The 5,625-nt window shown below is 45.3% G+C and overlaps 1 pseudogene; it reads right to left on the reverse strand.

Annotated features, from left to right (window-relative positions):
- Positions 1 to 365: 365 nt before the first annotated feature.
- Positions 366 to 5,042, reverse strand: LOC109755566 (uncharacterized; annotated as a pseudogene).
- Positions 5,043 to 5,625: the final 583 nt, after the last annotated feature.

The raw sequence follows: 5,625 nt of genomic DNA on the forward strand, positions 1-5,625 counted from the left end.
ATGACTTTTGTCAGACGGTCGTAGGGTTGAATCCATAAGATGACTTCGATCACCAGCCCTGTGGTTAGTGCATCCACTGTCCATAATCCACTCAGTAGCCTTCGGAGCCGTACCCTACAGAGCAGTTTGGGGGATAGGCTTCACAAAGAGAAGTGTGAAGCATAAACATTTGACGAACAAGCATACTATCAAAGTTCAGATTCTTGTTAGGGTAGATAGGATAATTGTCAAGAAACCCTGGGACAAAATACATAGTAAGACCATTTTGGCACTTTATCTTGCATCCCACAAGATGTTTTAGGTCCCCAGCATTAGTGCCTGAAGCTTTTGATTTCCGGCTGGAAACCTTTTCCTGCAAAATAAAGTTAATTCTTCTTAACTACCCACATCTTCAGGGGTGGCTTAGAAGCAATGAGTCTAAGTGCAGCATCAGAGAACTTTGGCCTTGGAGCCCTAGCAAATAGCCTTGCAGGAGGTGAATAATACTCATAAGAATAAGCAGAAAAGTTGTTAGTCTTATGAACATAGAGGTTTCAAGAAACACGCTCATATTCATAAGTCTGAGTATGGTTTCCATGTAAAACATTGGTGTTAGGGTGACCATCGTGCGTCCTCTGTCTGTATGAACCCTTTGGACCATATGAAGCCTTTGGTCTGGGGTTTGTCTTCTTCCCAGGTGGTGTCATGATGACATTCATAGGAAGCTTCTCAAGACAACTTTTGGGCACCCAGATCTTCTTCAAGGGTGGTCCATTCCTGCAGTTAGTACCAATATACCTGGCAAGCACTTCACCATTCTGATTCTTAAACAACTTATAATTGGCGTCAAAGGATTCATCAATAATAATGGGGTTAGCACAAGTGAAGCCAGATAAGGTAGACGGGTCCACTGAAGGGTCCTTTGCAGCAACTCATGTGGTTTTGGGGTACTGCTCAGTTTTCCAGTATGAACCATCAACATTCACTTTCCTCTCGAACCCAACACCCTCTTTCCTAGGGTTTCGGTTCAGAATCTGTTTCTTGAGGACATCACATAGTGTCTGATGCCCTTTGAAGCTTTTGTACATGCCTGTTTCAAGCAATGTCTTCAACCTAGAATTCTCATCAGCAATAGTAGTGGTATCCTCGGAAGAGGGGTTAGTCACCACATCAGCGGTTGAAGATATTGCAACATTAGCAGCATTAGAACAAACAGAGACAACATTATCACGCTCAAGACATTTTAAACAGGGTGGCATAAAGTCTTCCTGAGTGAAACTGATCTATTGAGCGCGAAGTGAATTATTCTCCTTATAAAGATCTTCATGAGACGTTCTCAGATTCTCAAGTTCTTGCTTCCTTTGAAGATAATCATAGGAAAGATTCTCATGAGTAGCTGAGAGTGTTTCCTGACGACTTTCAAGTTCTTCGTACTTAACGTGAAGATTTTTAATGTCTTAAATTAAGGACTGAGTTTGATTCATTTCCGCGTCCAACAGGTCATCGCTTTTGTCTAGCAACTTTTGAATATGTTCCATAGCAGTCTGTTGTTCAGTCGCAATTTTAGCAAGAGTCTTGTACCTAGGTTTGGATTCACATTCAGGGTCATCTTCACTGGATGTTTGAAAGTAAGCATCACGTGAGTTTACCTTGGCACCTCATGCCATGAAGCAATAGGTCGGAGAAGATGGCTCGGGTTCGAGAGTCGTTGTTTTAAGTGACTCTTTGAATTCGTGGAACCAGGGGTCCTGACGTGTTCGATGACCTTCATAAACATCAGAGATTCGGTCCCATATAAGCTTTGCACTGCAGAGATGCATGATGCGCCTGAACTCGTCTCTGGACAGGCGGGAGCATATAATATCCTTTGCCTTGATATCGAGTTGAGTGTACTTGCGAATGTCATCAGCATGCGCCATCTTGCATAAATCGGTGAGATCAATCTCCGTGACGGTCCATAGCTCACTGTTCATCGCAATGAGGCGCTTCCTCATCATAGCCTTCCATTTGGGATAATCATGACAATAAAAAATGGAGCACGCAGCGGAGACCTTGATTATCCCTGCAGTCGACATAGCTAAAACTCTAGGTGGTTAAACCGGATCACACAGAACAAGGGAGCACCTTGCTCTGATACCAATTGAAAGTGCTAGTTATCGACTAGAGGGGGTGAATAGGCGATTTTTGTGGAAGTCTTCAAAACACGAGGTCTTTGAAGACAAACAGATGAAATTAACCTATTGATATGCAGCGGAAGATAGACTACACTAGACAAGCCATAGTCAAGTAAGCAATGTAGTGAAAGTACAAAGACTATCAGCAGCTAGGTAGTATGGATCAGAATGGAAGACAGTATGAAGCCAAACAGGTAATAGTCTTCACACAGTGAAGTCAATCAGATCAGACAGTCAAGCAATGACTTCACGAAGACAAACTGAAAAGTAGAGGGAAATGGGGGATAGAACCAGTTGCTTGGTGAAGACAAGGATTTGGTAGACGAGTTCTAGTTGTTGTGACAACTGTACGTCTGGTTAGGGAGGCTGAGATTGTACTCAGAAGACCGCGTCTTCACCTTATTCCCCTTGAGCTAAGGACACCCAATCCTCGCCCAATCACTCTAGTAAGTCTTCAAGGTAGACTTCAAAACCTTCACAGACTTCGTTCACCGGCAATCCACAATGCCTCTTGGATGCTCAGAATGCGACGCCTAACTGGCTGGAGGATTCACAGTCCTCAAGTGTAACAAGTCTTCAGGTCATGCAGACAGAAAGACTTCAGTGACGCCTAACACTCTTTGGCTCTGGGTGTTTTGGGCTTTGTCCTCGCAAGGATCTCTCTCTCTCAAAGGCTTCGGAGGTGGGTTGCTCTCAAACGACAAAAGTCGTGCACTAACTCTGAGCAGCCACCAATTTATGGTCTAGGGGTGGGCTATTTATAGCCAGGATGCAACCCAACTTGATATGTCCGAAATGTCCCTGGGTCACTAAGGAACCGACACGTGTCCAACGGTCGGATTTCAAACACACGCGGCAGCTTGACTTGGGCTACAAGCAAAGCTGACTCATCCAGCTCTGGATAAGATTTGCTCTCATTATCTTCGCTCGAAGACATAGGATTTTTGGTTGAGCTTCACATCAATCACTATGACTTTGTTCACTTGGACCCCACTTAATAGTACGGTGGTTCCTATGACTCAATAAAGAAGAAAAGGAAACTACAAAACAGCTATGTCTTCGCACTCCATAGTCTTCAAGTGAATGTCTTCACATGTCATAATCTTCATCGTGAATGTCTTCACGAACCACCATTGTCTTCAATGTCTTTACACATTTTTAGGGGTCATCTCTGATAGGTAAACCGAATCAATAAGGGACTACTACCTGTGTTATCCTACAGTTCTCACAAACACATTAGTCCCTCAACCAAGTTTGTCATCAATACTCCAAAACCAACAAGGGGTGGCACTAGATGCACTTACAGAGTGTTTGTCATGTTCTTTCGTCTAGGAGGATTCACAAGGCGGTGTCGTCATGAGACATATTGGTTATGTGACGGCATACATGATGTGCTACTCCAACATCTTTGAGAACATTCATAAGGTGAACTCCTTCCCTTTGAGTCATCCTCACATATGCATATTGGATGGGCCATACTTTCATTGGTGTCTCCTTCTTGTCTACATGATACATATATTGGATGGAGGACCGACATTGGAGGTGGACCCTATGGACCTTCAAGTTTAGGAGTGCCACGACATCAAGCTATGGCACAACAACACCCATAACAAATTTGCACCTTATGCATGGATTGGCTCACATTATGATTGCCTTGTTGCATCTTGTATTTCTATGTCATCCATGATATATGAGCTTATTCACTTCCTTAGCAAATTTGTTGTGATCTTCCTTGATGGCATATTCATACATAATGATCACATTGCCCACAATCAATTGCATGACAACATAATCATATTGAGCATCCATTGCCATATTCATGCTATTGGTAAACCGTCTCACTATGACATCATTTTGCACAATGGTAGAATTTGTAGCTTTGTGCACCATCCAATTACCACGACTTTGTGAGCGCAACAAATGCTTTTGCTCCCATGAATGCTTTGCATATCATTCTATATCATCTTGATAAGCTTCATGCACTTTGTCACGAACAATCTTGCCAAATGGACTCATACTTACTTGATGGACGCCTTGTGGGCACTAACCATTGTATTTCCGATGTCGCTTGTGTTTGCTCTTTTTGCATGAATACCACTCCGGAGACACCTTGATGTGGAGCATCCTTTGGTCATCCCCATGGACCTACCTACGTCTCCCACGACACCACTTGGACCAATGAAAAAATCTAGAGCAAAGGCTATCGAAGATAAGGTGAACTCACTCCTCTCCGAACTACCACTTCTACATGTGAGACATGGCTACTACCTCAAGCGAAACACTATGTGTGATCAGGTACTTGGAGGAAAGCCATGGGACAACGACACCCAACGGACAAGACGGCGAGGGCACCAAGTACAAGGACAAAGAGGAAGAGCTACCAGGAATATACAGCCACTAGATGACCGGTACTCGTAGGTCGTCCGACGCCTGGCAGTTTCAGCCAGCCAGCCAAGTCCTAGCCTGCGCACGCTCCAGTGGCCGGACTGCCGACACCGACCAGACATCCGACACACTCCAGCTCCCGGATGACTGAGCCCTTCCGGACGACCGACACCGACCGGACATCCGACACACTCCAGCTCCCGGATGACTGAGTCCTTCCGGACGACCGACACTGACCGGACATCGGACACACTCCAGCTCCCGGATGACTAAGCCCTTCCGGATGACCAGCACCACCATCACAAAACCAAAACGTCAGAAGTATGGAGACCACCGGACGACCGACGCCCCGGGCGTCCGATGCCGGCCGGAAATCCGATGCCAACCATCCCGACCCAAAACATCAGACTTCCGACAAGTACCGGACGTCCGGACCCTCGCGAGCCACCGGACGACCGGTAGCTGTCGGACGTCCGACGCCTGTGTGTTGACAGTGAGGGCCATGTACCCCTTCGTCCACTTAGACTATATATACTCCTCTTCCTTCCTCTTTCTAGGGTTAGCAAAGGATTAGCTCATTTGAGAGACAGAGCTTTGCTCATCCACTTGATACATTCTCCATCGGAGTTCACGACCTCTACGGAGAAGATCCCCCAAGTGGATTCAAGACCCCATCACGGGAAGACCCCTCAAGACCTCCTTACGGACAATACCTTTTGTATCGTCCTTTGTTACGTTTGAATCTTGTACTCGTTATGTTCATGGATCTAGCACATGTGTGATCGTTTCTCCTTGATTTGAGTGTTTCCTCTCATTTTCCCCTCGTGTTTCCCCTCGTTTTCTTCATAGGATCCGCCCCAATCGTGAAAGATCGGCCCTAGGGTTTCCACCCTACATCATCTTGGTATGATGAGCCTTTGTTGATCACGAATTTGGAGCCCCTACCCTTGTTTTCTAGCCTTGTGTTGTGTTCTTCCCCAAATTTGAAAATTCCCCACCAAAAATAGCCCCAAAATTTTGTGATTTGTTGGTGTAATGAAGTTTTGTTGGATTTGATCAGTGGATTTCGTGTGTAGCGGGTAGATCT

Source organism: Aegilops tauschii, chromosome 1 (assembly GCF_002575655.3).
Source record: "Aegilops tauschii subsp. strangulata cultivar AL8/78 chromosome 1, Aet v6.0, whole genome shotgun sequence".
Classification (NCBI taxonomy): Eukaryota; Viridiplantae; Streptophyta; class Magnoliopsida; order Poales; family Poaceae; genus Aegilops; species Aegilops tauschii.